Raw genomic sequence first — 16,081 nt, 5'->3', positions numbered from 1 at the left:
TTCACAAGATAAAAAGTGGGAAACCTAGATGACCAACAAGATGAGGTGTACTAGATAAATTAGAGTGCATCCATATGTTGGGATACTACATAGCCTTTTAACATATTGGGGAAAATATGTAATAAAATCAAAAGACGTTTAGTACATCTTGTTACATGAAAAGTGAGCCACGAAGAAATATCTACATTTGCTTCTGTAATTGTGGACAGAAAATATATATAGACATGGAAAGAAATATTCAAAAAATGTACCTTATATATTAATTTAGTTTCCTTTGGATGATAGCATTACTTTTTTTTCTTGACTTAAAAAACTGTTTAGGTTTAAAATGAAGTTTATATAAGAGCAGGTGGAAAGGTACAAAAGAATTTTAAGTTGGAAGTAACAAAGTGCCCAATACATAGAAAATGTACCTTATAATAAATGCATTTCTGGATGTACCTGTCTTTTTTTCTGTATTCTCTCTCCAGCATGCCAGTGCATTACCTTCTTTGTATAGGCCCTCAACAAATATTTGTGAGGGAATACATGAAAGAAGGTAGTTAATAATTTCTTTTTGCCTTTCCTAAATACCACCTTTATTGATTATAATGTTTTTCTTTTCTTATCTCTCCAGTCTTTGCCACTATAACTAGGAAAGAGCAGAGTATGATTCACTATAAACTAGATGATTAATGCCTGTAAAATGAATCAGCTTGAAGCCACAGTGTTGGAGGTAAAAGGAATTCTAGAAATCATTAGTCCTAGTGGTTTCTAAACTATATTCAATTTACTATCTTGGAGTGGGGAGTGACCAATAGTCAGCTGCATTCAGAGCAACTCAGCTTTTATCTGTGGTATATCCTTGGGTTTCCAGTACTCTTTTATTTGAAGAAATCTTCTGAAGCTAAGCGAAGCTGGAAATCATTGAATATGAAATGCTGTCTTTCATAGATAAGGAGACTACAGCTAAGAGAGGTAGACTTTTTCTGACCCTCTCTCTAAAGTTTTTCTTTACACATCCGTCAACCCATAATTTGGAGTATGTTTTTCCAAGTTATTTCCATTTGGAATTACCAGATGAAACACAGGATTCCCAGTTGAATTTGAATTTCAAAATAATTAACAAAAATTTTTTTTAGTATGTCTCAAATAAAACTGCACCTGTCCAGCTATCTAAACATCAGGATCCATAAACATCCCATCTTAGAAGTTGTTGCAGCATTAAGGTATTGCTATCAAGAGACTGTTCCTCTAATTTCTGTTTGAACCTTAAAAACCTCGTCCTTACACCATACTCTTAGGTCAGTTCTGTGACTGAGTCATGTTCAGCCATTTATTTACACAGCAGACCTGATTATCCCTTAAGGAAAAATGAAGGCTTTCCTGTTGAAAATGGAAGGCATAATTCGCCAGTGTCACCTTAAAGATAATGTCCTACACATGTTCACAATTTAGTGGATCAAGTGGATATTTTCATTAGGGGTTGATGAGAATATGTGTCTTTAAGAAAGTTGTAACATTTGTGCCATTTGCTTTTGGTGCCAAGGACAACTGAACCAGAAAACATCAACCATTTCTTCTTCTTAGACATCAAGTTACATTACTTCCCAAGTTAACTAATATCTCATCACTTGTAGTTCCATTCAATAATGAGCGCCGTTACAAATTCCGTTTGCCAAGCATAGTGGTGGACATAAGGATGGTTAAGGTAAAGTTGGAAACATGATTAGGTTATCTCCATGGAGATGTGACTCAATCAATTGTGGGTATTAAATTTGATTAGATGGTGGTGTGTCTCCACCCATTCTACATGGGTCTTGATTAGTTTACTGGAATCCTATAAAATTCTGTAAAAGAGGAGACATTTTGGAGAGAGTGCCTTTTGAGAACAAGGAGAGAGCCACAGAACCACGACAGAATGATGAGAGAACCACAGAGTCTACCAGCCAGAGACCTTTGGAAATGAAGAAGGAGATGCTGCTAGGGAGCTTCATGAAGCAAGAGGCCTGGAGAGGAAGGAAATAGATGCCACCATGTTCACTACATGACTTTTCAGTGGAGAGAGAGACCCTGAACTTCTTCAGCCTTCCTTGAGTGAAGGTAACCTCTTGTTGGTGCCTTAATTTGGACATTTTCATAGACTTGCCTTAATTGGGACATTTTCTAGTTCTAGGGAACTCCAGTTTAGATTATACTACAGGAAGAACTCACCTCTGCTTTTAGAATATTTTCATGGCAACATCATTTGCCAGCAATTACCCTCCATTTCACAACATACTTCTATCCAGTTATTTGAACAGCCTCTAAATTATCTCTTCTGTGAAATCCTCCCACAACAGACCATAGAATAAAAATTATACTGAATGTCCTGACCATTGGAATAGCAAATTACTACCCAGCTTCATTAAAAAATACAACTCTTACCAATCATTTAATCAAATAATTAAATTATTCAATTGATTTTTCCTAATTATTTTCCAATTAGTTACCTTTGTTTGTTGACTAACCTTAAGATCAAATGAGGCTTGTTGTGATGTAAATGCATCATTGTATATTACTATTTGGTTTATTGTTTCTGTTCTGTTGTCAGCATGTGGGACCACAGAAGGGAGTCTTCATGCTTTGACTTGCCACATACCCTGAAGAAATATCTGTTAGGTAGAATGATGGAACATCCTAGATTTTCTAGGATAGTTCTGTTGAAAATATTCAGCTACAATCAAGTAATATGCCAAACTATCTCTTTTGGTTCAGAAAAAAAGTGTTTTAGAGCAGGAATGCTTGGTAGATTGCCTGATATTTATAATTAAGCACTTAAGACATGCTTTTAAGTTACAGTAGAAAAAGAAGCTTGAGGTTCTAAAGTCCTGGCTTTGCCTGAATCCTCAGGGCTTCTTTCACTAGAAGGATAATGTCTGAGGTAACTATTATAACTATCTTATATTTCTAGCCTGTGTTAATATAATCATTTTCAGTAAGGAAGCATTTACTATAAATTTATCTGCAAGTAACAGGGGAACTTGCTAACAGTTGGATTCTTCTCTCATAAGTTCAGAAATAGGTAGTATCAGTCTACAATAGCTCCTCAGAGTCACTATGAATGAAAGACCTTGTTTCCTCTCTCTCCTCTCTGCCAACTTATTTATTTTGACTTTTGTCCTCACCTTTGTCTTCTCACAGCTAAGTGATAGTAGCTCCACCTCAAGCTTCATTTCCCCAGAAAGATGGGAGAAGGGGAGCAGGAGGAAAATAATTTTTTCCACTAAGGTTTTACCATTTTATTTTCTTCTATCTGGACCTTGCCATTTTGTTCAGGAAAGGAAACCCTTCCCAGGGGTTTTTTGTTTGCATATCAACTATCTCTAGTAACAAGTGGGCAGAGAGATCAAATGTGTAGCTTTTATAACTTCCAGAGTCAAGTTAGGTGAAAGAAGCAGGAGGATTAGAAGTGGAATCTGCCAATCAAGTACTTAAGATTTAAGAATAAATCTAAGTCACACTATTACATCTGCATAGTTTCTAAAATCCTATGAGCGACATGTCTGAAGTTAATTTACTTCTGCAGAGGTTGGTTTCTATTTGCATAATTACTAGAGCAATCTTATTTAATAAATTTCTGCTTTATAATATATGAATATTATTAATCTTCTTTTTATTTTCAGAATTGATGTCACTTTATGTGGTTGATTTTTATCAAAGTGAGCTGTGAAAAGGTTTGAAATATTTCTAAATACTCACCTAGGTAATTGGTTGAATAAAATTAATTACTATTCACATGATATTTCTTCAGTGCATCACTGAAACTTTCCCCAGTGAAGATGTGTTAGTTTGTAAACTGCTGGAATGTGATACAGCAGAACTAGAATGGCTTTTAAAAAGGGGAATTAATAAGTTACAACTTTACAGTTCTAAGCCTATGAAAATGTTGAAACTAAAGCATCCAGGGAAAGATACCTTAATTCAAGGGAGACTGATGGGTCAGGAACACCTCTGTCAGCTGGGAAGTCACATGGCTGGCATCTGCTGGCCCCTTGCTCCTGGGCTCCATTGTTTTCAGCCTTTGTTCCTATGGGGGTTCCTCACTTCGCTTCTCCAGGGCTGACTTTCATCTCTTGACTTCCCTTGGCTGTCTGCAGGTTCTGGCTTGCTTAATATCTCATGGCAACATCTGCTGGGCTCTATGCATCTCCAAATATCTGTGTCTCTTCTCTGCCTGTCAGCTCTCCTCAGAAGTTTCTGTTGGCCCTGTCATTTCTGGCTCTCTCCCAAATGTTTCCTCTTTTAAAGGATTCCAGTAAACTGATCAAAACCCACCTGGAATGGGTGGAGTGACATCTCCATCTAATCAGATGGTCAGACCCACAACTGGGCATGTCAGAGTTCTGTGGAGATAACCTAATCAAAAGTTTCCAGCCTGCAGAATTGAATTCAGATTGAAAGAAAGGGCTGTCTCCACAAGATTGAATCAGGATTAAAATAATGACTTTTCTGGGATAAATAATAGCTTCAAATGAACACAGGTGGCAAGAAGTTTTTTGGTTTGAAAGCAATGGTGCCAAAGAAAGTTTTACTTTCTTCCCACATATTTGCCCCTCTGCTTAGTATATTGTATAAATTGGAAATGGTACAGATGGAAAGTCCAAGAACAGGTTTTGAGAGGATGCTTTTACACTGAGAAGGGTTTTGTCTCCATCTGGTGGATAATTTCATCTTCACAATGGCAGCTGGGATTCTCAAGTTTGCTGCACATTAGAATCACCCTGGTGCTTGTAATCAATCCCAACACTCTGGCCTTTCCCCAGACTAATTAAATTAGTGGCTCTGGTATAGAACCCAGACATCAGTAATAAAAAAAAAATTTGAAAGCAATTTTGATATGCGGTTAAGATTAAGAAACATTTAACTCTATTAAACAAAAAAGACAGACCACTACAAATGCTGGAGAGGATGTGGAGAAAAAGTATACTTATTCACTGTTGGTGGAAATGTAGAAAGGTGCAGCCACTCTGGAAAGCAGTTTGGCAATTCCTCAGGAAGCTAAGTATAGAATTGCCATATGATCCGGCAATCCTGTTACTTACTATATACTTAGAAGAACTGAAAGCAGGGACACAGATATTTGCACAGCAACGTTTATAGTGGGATTGCCAATTGCTGGAAACAGCCTATATGTCCATCAGCTGATGAGAGGATAAACTGTGGAATATACATATGATGGAATATTATACAGCTGTCTTAAGAAGGTATGAGGTCATGGTCTATGCAACAACATGAATGAACGTTGAGGGAAATAAGCCAGAAACAAAAGGACAAATACTGTATGCTGTCACTAATATGAGCTAACTTTAATGAGCAAACTCTGAGAGTTAAAGTCAAGAGCACAGGTTATCAGGACACAGAAAGGAAGTAGAGATTGAGCAATTGATGCTTAAGGAGTACAGAATGTTTAGTAAGATTGATTGTAAAGTTTCAGAGATGAATAGTACATTACTGTGTGATGGTAACACAATATTGTAAGTGTAATTAACAAAGATGGGTGGGAGTTTGAAAGAGAAAGACTAGGCTCATATATGTTGCCAGAAGGAAAGCTGGAAGATAAAAAAAAAAAAATGAGACTATAACTTAGTGAGCCTAGAGTGGGAAGTGACTGTGGTTAACTAGAACAAATATATCTCACTATTACAAGGTAGTATATGAGAAAATAGCAATAATAGGGTGATGGGAAAATACAATTAATGAAAATTAAGGTCTATAATTAACAATAACATTGTAATAGTCGTTCATTAATTATAACAAAGGCACTATACCAAAGCTAAATATCAATAACAGGGGATATAAGAGAGGGGTATGGGATTTGGAGGGGAAGAATTGGGAATGTTCTCATATTGATTGTGGTGGTGAATGCATAAGTATGTGGTTATACCAGGACCCATTGACTGTACACTTAGAATGGATGGTATGGTATGTGAATAAAACTGTTTTGAAAAAAAAAGAACCATTAAGCTAGAAAAAGATCTAAATCTGTGGTGCATACTGGGACAATCATTCCTCCTGTAAGATTACCACAAAGGAAAAAGATCATTTTATTTCAGTAACTCATATTATCTTACAAAGGTTCTTTCACACCTTCAAGAGGGAAAGCCATCTGACTCTTCCTCTGGTGAATCAGAATGTGCTGGATAAAGACACACACATGCACACACACAATCAGACTTGTCCTTGGGCAAAACAGTCCCGTTGATTCCATCTGATTTTGATATCTGTTTTAGTTTGTAAGCTACTGGACTGCAATATACCAGAAACAGAATGGCTCTTAAAAAGGAAATTTATTAAGTTGCAAGTTTACAGTTTTAAGGTCATGAAAATGTCCCAACTAAGGCATCCAAAGAAAGACACCTTAACTGCAGAAAAGGGCCGATGTTGTTTTGGGTTCCTCTCTCAGCTGGGTGGGCACACTGTTATGTCTGCATTCTTTCTCTCCAGGCTTCTTCAGTGGCTTCCCTGGGGGTAGTTTCCTTCTGCATCTCTGGCTGTGTGTCTCTGCCGGTACTTTTGGCTCTGTAGCTTTTACCAAAATGGTTCCTTCTTAAAGGACTCAGTAAGCAACTCCACCTTGAATGGGTGTGGACACATCTCCATGGAAACCACCTAAGCAGAAGTTACCACTCACAATTGGGTGGGTCACATCTCCATGGAAAAAATTAAAAAGGTCCCACCCAAATGTAGTAAATGAGAATTAAGGGACTTGGCTTTCTGGGGTACAGAACATATTCAAACTGGCTCAATATCTTATGATTTTGCAGGCAGTTTTCTTACCTATTTTTCTCATTTCATTCTCTCCAGTTCCTGTTAAGATGGGTATGATTTCTTCCCATGAGTGCAAATTCTCTCCAGAGAACACAGAGCCCTGGAATAAGTTAAATATTCACTCACCCCTGCTTTCCCATCCATTTTCTTGCTCATTAAAACTTTTTAACTGGGATCTGTTTCTCAGCTACCTACATGTTTAAAAACTTCTCAAACTAACTCTCACAGATAATGGCTCAACGGTCCTCATCATGGTGCATACATTATTATAAAATTTAGTTATTTAAAAAGAAGACCAAATTCTTCTTCTGGAATTCTGATTAATCCTGTCACTGTGAAAAAGCAGAAAAACTTTATGAAATTTAAAAACTGAAAAGGCAAGCTGGATAATCAGAAATAATATTTGCAATACATATAATTAGCAAAACAGCATATATCTAGAATATATAGAATTGTTATAACTAAATAAGAAAAAGAATGACAACACAAAGTGGTCAAGAGAATTCATAAAAGGAGGTATTCAAATAGCTGATAATATATGTAAAAGCTCATAGCCTCATTAGTAATCAAACATTAGTAATGACCACATGGGTAAGGAGTCAAGCCTAGATCTCTTGCCTGGTGGGCTGGCATTCTGCCACTGAATCGATGCACCCATGCCTAGCTTTTTATAATAAAGCTTTTATTGTATTATATAACATAATTCAAAGCAAAGAAAAAAAATCAATAATTTTCAAAGCACATTTCAACATGTAGTTACAGAACAGGTCCCAGAGTTTGTCATGGACTACCATTCCATCAACTCAGATTTTTCCTGTAACTGCTCCAAAACACTGGAGGTTAGAAGGAATTTTAATATAGTAATTCAGCAGCCACACTTAATTGTTAAATCTCATTTTCTCTATTATACCTTCTCCTTCTCTTTAATCCTTTTCCAGGTCTATAGGGATCTTTGGGCAATGCCTGTTCTGACATTTTCATCTTGAGAAGAGGTGTCCACACTAAAGGATAGGGGGATGTGATTAATTGATAATCCTGGAAAGGCTGGTTGGTCCCTCTGAGTTTTGGGATTTGTCTGACCTAGGAAATTTCTGGGAATCATATGTTCCAGAAAGGCAAGCCTAGAGCATGAAATCTTTACAGAGGCTCAGCTGAACTCTGTAAAGAGGTCAACAGGAACGATGTTGATTGAGGTTTAGCGAACCACTGCAATTAGCATTAAGTGAAGCTTGCAAAAGCGCAGCCTCCAGAATAGCCTCTTGAGTCCATTTGACCTCTCTTGGTCACTGATGCCTTGTTTTATTACACTTCTTTTCCCCAACAACAACCAGGAAGGTGTTGTTGATCCCATGGTACCAAGGCCACACTCATCCCTGGAAGACACACCCCATGTTTTCAGAGAGACTTTCACCCTTGAATGGCTTGTGCCACATAGCGGTGAAGGCAATGATCCTCCTTGCAGAGTTGAGCCTAGAGAGAGAAAGAGGCCACATCTGAGTAACAAGGAGGCTTCCTAAAAGCAACTCTTAGTCCTCATTATGGGTAATCTTAGCTTCTCCCCTACAGAAATAAGTTTCATAAGGGCAAGCTTCAAAATCCAGGGCTTGGCCTATATTCTTGGGTATCCCCAGTGGTTGAGAGGGTACCCAGGATTTCCCAGATTGGAAAGTTTAACAGATTTATTTATTTATTTCCCCTTCCGATCCACAAAGGACTCTACCAATACCTTTTTTTTTTACATGGGCAGGCACCGGGAATCGAACCCGGGTCCTCTGGCATGGCAGGCAAGCGTTCTTGTTGCTGAGCCACCGTGGCCCGCCCTCTACCAATACTTTTTAATTATCAGTCCACCATAGTCTGAGATATACCCTGGTATTATATTAAGGTATAGAAAATTATGAATCCTCATTCCCATTCTGGACTCTAGGAGTTTGGGTTGTTTAAATGAGCTACCAAGAGAGATTGATTTAGATTATGTGTTACAGAAAATTTAGGTTCTAGACTTAAACCTCTCTGTCTTTGATTTCATACAGTACTGAAGGTTTAGAGTACATGTACTATCATCTTTTACCCTGCATTCTAATTTACCTTAGATCCAGCCAATTTGGTTTTGTATTAACTCTAAATGAAGCCGGATCTCTTTTGCAGTTATTTTAACTGTTATTACATTTAGCAATGCTAACTTTCAGGGCTGCAGCTCTCCATTTCTATATCTAGATGCCACAGAGCTACCAAAAGTTCCAGAGAAATACCAGCTGATACACATATAGCTCAGTGTCTCAAAATCTAGAAATGCATCTACAACTTCAGACCAAATGTGGCTGTTTATAAGGGCCCATATTCTAGGTTCCCATTTTATCATGAGTATTTTCTGAGAGAGAACTTAGCATATTTTTATTTTGTTTCTGGCTTTTTTTGCATGACACATTGTCCCCAAGGTTTGTTCAGTTCAATGTGTGCCTCTTGACATCCTTCCTTTTTGTTGCCACACCAAATTCTATCATACAAATGTATCACCATTTGTCATTGTGCTTCTCAGTCATTGTATCCTTTGGCTCCCTCTATTGGACATCATGAATAATGTCCAAAATAAACAAACCATGTCTTACAGTATCTTCATTTGGTTGTGCAATCAGCATCAGCTTCAATTTTAGGAGATTTCTATTAGGCCATAATGACAAAGATCGACAAGCACAATGTCACCCACTATCAAATCAAAACTACCCTTATCACTTGTCCCTTACCACCCTGTTCCCCCAACCCTCAGTTAGTTGCCTCTGGTAGTGCTATGGTACCATTGATGTCTTCTTGTTAACTATTGGCCATAGCATGCATTTGTAGATTCCCCCTATATCCCTTTACTATTGACTCTGTCCACTATCAAACCATTGAAATAGTTCATGTGAGAACTTATTTACAGGTGTAGATTTAATCAGTGGAATACATGGCACTATATATCCCCTTTCAATCATATTCATCTTCAATATGGCGATGTTACCTATAAACCCACTAATTAGTTACCATCACTTCTGTCTATTCCCTTGCATTTAGATTCAATCTCTTTGGGTAGCCTTTTCTCCATATCTGGCTTTTATGTACCTCTAGGTCTGCTCTGTTCTACAGTATAACCTCTGAGATTACCATAGTCAAAATAGCTGCTTGTGCTTTAGGTGTAAAGTTTAAGAAGCTACTTCCTATTACTAGACCTTGAAGATATTTCCTTGCATTTCTTCTACAAGTTTTATGGTACTAGTTCTTACCTTTAGGTCTTTAATCTATTCTGAATTAATTTTTGCATAGGGTGGGTATTAGCTAGGGTTCTCTAGAGAAACTGAAGCAGCAGGAGATCTCTGTAGATACAAAATTTATAAAAGTATCTCATGTAACCGTGGGAATGCAGAGTCCAGGGTCTGTAGGGCAGGCTGCAACCTGGCAACCAATGAAAGTCCTCAATGAACTCTCAGGAGAGGCTGGCTAGGGAACCTTGTGAATGTAAGGGTCCAAGGTCTGTAGGGCAGGCTGTAAGCTGGCAACTCCAACAAAGTTGGAGTCTGGATGAACTCCACAGAGAGGCTCACCAGCTGAAGCTGGAAGAGTGACTCTCTCTTCTGAATCCTCCTTAAAAGCTTTCTGGTGATTAGATTAAGCATCACTCATTGCAGAAGACACACCCATTAGCTGATTAGAAATGCAATCAGCTGTGGATACAGCCAACATAATCATGATTTAAGTCCATGAAATGTCCTCATAACAAAAGACAGGCCAGTGCTTGCATGACCGGATGACCAGGCAACACCACCTGGCCAAATTGACACATGAACCTAACCATGAGAATCCACCCCTTGTCAATTTGACAGCTATACACATCACCTGAGACCATACTTAATCTTTAAATAGAAAACAATAACAGACACATTTTATTCTTGCCTAACAATACTCAACTGTTCCGCATACAACCTTTAGGAAATTAGCTGAAAGGATTTGTATCATGGTCAGGGATAGTTGTTGTACATTAAGCCTCCCCAGAATATGGTGCAAGTCCTTGGGTAACATTCACTCTTAAACTTGAAGTCTTACAACTTAAATACTACAATATAAACAAAGCAGCATTACAGTTCTCATTTCTGTAACTGATCATGTGGTCATGGTTCATATTTATCACTACCTTCTTCTGTTACCCATTCCATGTTCCCTTTACCCCCAGCAGGCACTTCAGCTGGCCATGGTTCTTTACCTGATGGGGTGACCCAAACCTCCATGCCTGAAGTTTGAGAGCCATTGGTAGTCCTGCCTGGATCGAGTTGTTGCAGTTTTCCATTGATTTTAATCACAGGCCCTAGTAGTACTAAAAGACACCCTAGGGGATCTGCAATAGTCCAGGAAAATTTTCCTTTACGTCCATTGTATAACTGCGGTCCTATTTTCTCCTGATAGTCAGGGTTAGTCACCTTAGCCAGTAAAGTGATCCCCCTTCTTGGCTTATTGATCCAGGTGGCAGCTTAGATTCCAGTTCAATGGAATCATTGTTCTGTCTCCTGGTGGAAGCACTCCCCCTTCAGAAACTAAAATCTGTAGACCAGTAGAGTTCAAGGTCACAGGGAAAGGAAGCAAAAATTTTCCTATTGGATCACTAGGAATAATAGTGAGTGGTGCCACTCCCATTTCCACCCCTTGGTTCCTGGGCCTATGGATCCTGGCTATGATTCATAGAATGCACAGCCTCCTGGAACATCACCCCAGCCCTGCAAGGTATTGTCACCTATTTGGCACTGTAATTGAGTTTTCAAAAGGTCATTCCACCATTCTATCGATCTAGCTGCTTCTGGATGATGGGGAACATGGTAAGACCAGATAATTTTATGAGCATGTGCCCATTACCACACTTCATTTGTTGTGAAATGGGTTCCTTGATCAGAAGCAATGCTGTGTGAAATAAAATGATAGTGGATAAGGCATTCTCTGAGTTCAGGGATGGTAGTTTTGGCAGAAGCATTGCATGCAGGGAAAGCAAACCCATATCCAGATTATGTGTCTATTCCAGTTAGAACAAATTACTGCCCCTTTCACAATGGGAGTGGTCCAATGTAATCAACCTGCCATCATGTAGCTGGCTGGTTACTTCAGGGAATGGTGCCATGTTGGGGGCTGAGTGTGGGTCTCTGCTGCTGGCAGATTGGGCACTCAGCAGTGGATGTAGCCAGATCAGCCTTGATGAGTGGAAGTCCATCTTACTGAGACTATGCATAACTTCCATCCCTACCACCATGACCACTTTGTTCACAAGCCCATTGAGCAATGATAGAAATTGCTGGGTTGAGAGACTGATGGTATCCACAGAACAGGTAATCTTATCCACTTGATTATTAAAAAATTCCTTTGCTGAAATCATCCTCTGGTGCACATTCACATGGGACACAAATATCTTCATGGTTTTAGCTCTTCCCCAGACTTCTTTGTCACCAGTTCTCCAATCCTGCTCTTTCCAAGTCCTTGACCAACCAGCCAAACCACTAGTGACAGCCTGTGAGTCAGTATACAAATGCACCTCTGGCCAGTTCTCCTTCCAAACAAAATAAACAACCAGGTGCTCTGCTCGAAGTTCTGTTCACTGGGAGGATTTCCCCTCACTACTGTTCTTCAGGAACATCCTGGAAAGGGGTTGTAGTGCTGCAGCTGTCCACTTTCAGGTGGTACCAGCATGTCATGCTGAGCTGTCTATAAACCAGGCCTGAGTTCTCTTCCTCAGTCAATTCACTGTAAGGAACTCCCCAAGAGGCCATAACTCTGGTCTGGGAAAGAGAAGGTGATGTGACAGGAGTGCAGACCGTGGGCATTTGGGCCACTTCCTCATGTAACTTACTTGTGCCTTCAAAATATGCTGTGCCCCTATCTTGTATATACCATTTCCATTTTCTGATGGAGTGTTGCTGCACACACCTAACTTTATGGCTTGGTGCTTCAGACAACACCCAGCTCATGATAGACAACTCAGGTCTTATGGTAACTTGGTGGTCCATAGTCAAGTGTTCAATCTTTACTAAGGTCCGTTAGCAGGCCAAGAGCTGTTTCTCAAAAGGAGAGTAGTTACCTGCAGCAGATGGTAAGGCTTTGCTTCAAAATCCTAAGGGTCTGCATTGTGATTTTCCTATAGTGGCTTGCCAAAGACTCCAGACAGCATCTCTATTTGCCACTGACACTTCCAACACTATTGGATCTGCTGGATTGTGTGGTCCAAGTGACAGAGCGCCGTGTACAGTAGCTGGACCTGTCATAGAGCCTCCTCTTGTTCAGGTCCCACTCAAAATTAGCTGCTTTCCTGGTCACTCAATAAATGGGCTGAGTAGCACACCCAAATGAGGAATATGATGTCATCAAAATCCAAAGAGACCAACTAGGCATGGTGCCTCCTTTTTGGTTGTAGGAGGGACCAGATGCAGCAACTTATCTTTCACCTTAGAAGGGATATCTCAACATGCACCACACCACTAGGAATTTCACTGAGGTGGAAGGCCCCTGTATTTTTGTTGGATTTATTGCCCATTCTCTTACATGCAAATGCCTTACCAATAAGTCTAGAATAGTTGCTACTTCTTGCTCACTAGGTCCAATCAACATGATATCATCAATATAGTGGACCAGTGTGATGTCTTGTGGGAGGAAGAAGTGATCAAGGTCCCTACAGACAAGATTATGACATAGGGTTGGAGAGTTGATATACCCCTGAAGTAGGACAGTGATAGTATATTGATGACCTTGCCAGATGAAGGCAAACTGTTTCTGGTAGTCCTTACTAGCAGCTACTGAGAAAAAAAGTGTTTGCCAGATCAATAGCTGCATACCAGGTACCAGGAGATGTATTGATTTGCCCAAGCAATGATACCACATCTGGAACAATAGCTGCAATTGGAGTTACCATGTGGTTGAGCTTATGGTAATCCACTGTCACCCTCCAAGACCCATTTGTTTTTATCACAGGCCAAATAGGAAAGTTGAATGCGAATATGGTGGAGATCACCACCCCTGCATACTTCAGGTCCTTAAGAGTGGCAGTAATCTCTGCAATCCCTCTAGGAATCTGGTATCTACTACTTTGCTAGGTAGAGGCAGCTCTAGTGGCTTCCACTTGGCCTTTCCTACCACAGTAGCCCTCACATCATGAATTAGAAAGCCAATGTGAGGATTCTGCCAGTTTCTCAGTATATCTATTCCAATTGTGCATTCTGGAATTGGGGAAATAACTACAGAATGTGTCCAGCGGTCCACTGGAGCCACTCAAGACAGACCTGAGCTAAAACTCCATCAATCACCTGACCTTCATAAGCCCCCACTCTGACTGGCACACTAGAGTGATATTTTGCGTTCCCCTGGAATTAATATCACTTCTGAACCAGTGTCTAATAATCCCCCAAATATCCAATCATTTCCTTTTCCCCGGTATACAGTTACCCTGGTAAAAGGCTGACAGTCTCCTTATGGAAGGCTTGGAGGAAGATTAACAGCATAAATTTGTGGTGGTGTAACAGGGTCCTCCCTCAAAGGGACCTGTCCCCCTCATTCAAGGGGCTCTGTGTCTGTAAACTGCCTCAAGTCTGGAAATTTATTAAGGCTACTTGACTCTCTGTTTTTGTAATTCAAGCTAGACTTCTGCCCACTTGACCTAGAACTCTTTTGCTTATACAGCTCAAACAAGAATTTAGCAGACTGCACATCTATTGCACTTCTAGGTACACCATGATATAACCAATGCTACAAGTCCCTGTGAGTCAGGTTATTTTGATTCCAACTTTGAGTCTGATGTCCATCATGATAGGCACATCCACCTTGTCTGATGATTAAGTGCTACCACCTGGCTTCTGCTAACTCAGGATCTGGTCACCCCCATTGTGTTTAAGGTGACAGCAGTTCCCACAGTAATATCTGAACTACAGAGAAGGGTAACTACAGAGCTCTTCAAGGATGATGGTGCTAGTCTCACAAACTTATTTCTCATTGTTCTGGTAAAAGGTGCATCCTCCAGACATTCCTGCTTTGCATAAGCAGACTTTCTATGATAAATCCATTCTAACATTCCAATCTCTCTAAGCTGTTGGATTTGCTCATTTGTATTATACAAGGTAATGTCGGCCACGTTTTGATCCATGTTTCAGCCAACCATACAAACAAACTGTTAATGCCTTTTCCAAACCCTGAAACTGTAACATTGAATGCAGAATCCCTGCTTAGTGGACCCATATCAATAAATTCAGCCTGGTTCAGCTTTATATTACTCCCACCATTATCCCACACCCTTAAAATCCATTGCCACATGTATTCCTGATATCCCTCTAGGTATCTGGAAAACTCACACAGTTCTTTTGGAGTATAATGCACCTCCTCATGGGTGATACTTTGTACCTCACCTTTTGGGGCCTGTTGGGACTTTAGTCCAGTCATAGGTCTGGAAGAAGTGAGGGGTGGCAGGGATGGGTCATGAAAAGAATTAGAAGTATCTTCCACCATTTGCTTCAGGGCATTCATTTGCAGTTTCATCTGGCGAAACATGATTAATCACTCGAGGGCTAATCCTTTCAGGTAGAGATTGCATGACCATCTCCTCAGGGCAGGTTGGAGGTGGGGTGGCTATGTCCACAGGGCAGACTATTACAGGGTTATTTAGAGAAAATTCAGCATGGCCTAAGGTTCCTTCTCTCCACAGTCATCATTACCAGTCCATATGTCACCATCCCATTTTTCTGGGTCCCACTCCTTTCCAATCAATGCCCTCACTTGATTGTGGGGAAGAAAAGAGTTTATTCATGATCTTTAAAGAAAGGGTGCCCAGCCAAACACAAAATAGTCGCTGGTGCACCAAACGATAGAACGTCAAAATGGTTATACCTGTACCTAGCTCACAGACTGCCCCCCCCCACTCCCCATTTCTCCACTGACTGGATACTCCAGAGGTACAGACAATCTGGATAGTCTAACTAATTCAAATTTCTAGCAGAACGTTCCCACTTTTGATTATACTTTGTTTCTCAATGACCCTGGTGGTTACTTATTTAAACTTGTTTCTACCTGTTTGGCATCAATTCTAGGTTTACATCAGAGGTGCTCTCCTTCCCTGCCAGCAAAACAGGTTTGAGTTATTCTGCAGCCCTTTCCTGCACCGTCTTATGTGAAAGCTAAACTTAATTTTCTTACAAATCCCCCCTCTTTCTTTTAGAACTTTTTTTTTTTTTTTTGCATAGGCAAGCACTGGAAATCGAACCTGAGTCTCCAGCATGTCAGGCGAGAATTCTGCCTGCTGAGC

The sequence above is a fragment of the Tamandua tetradactyla genome, chromosome 13 (assembly GCF_023851605.1).
Source record: "Tamandua tetradactyla isolate mTamTet1 chromosome 13, mTamTet1.pri, whole genome shotgun sequence".
NCBI lineage: Eukaryota > Metazoa > Chordata > Mammalia > Pilosa > Myrmecophagidae > Tamandua > Tamandua tetradactyla.
The sequence above is the reverse complement of the archived record's forward strand: the minus strand, read 5'-3'. Positions refer to the sequence as shown.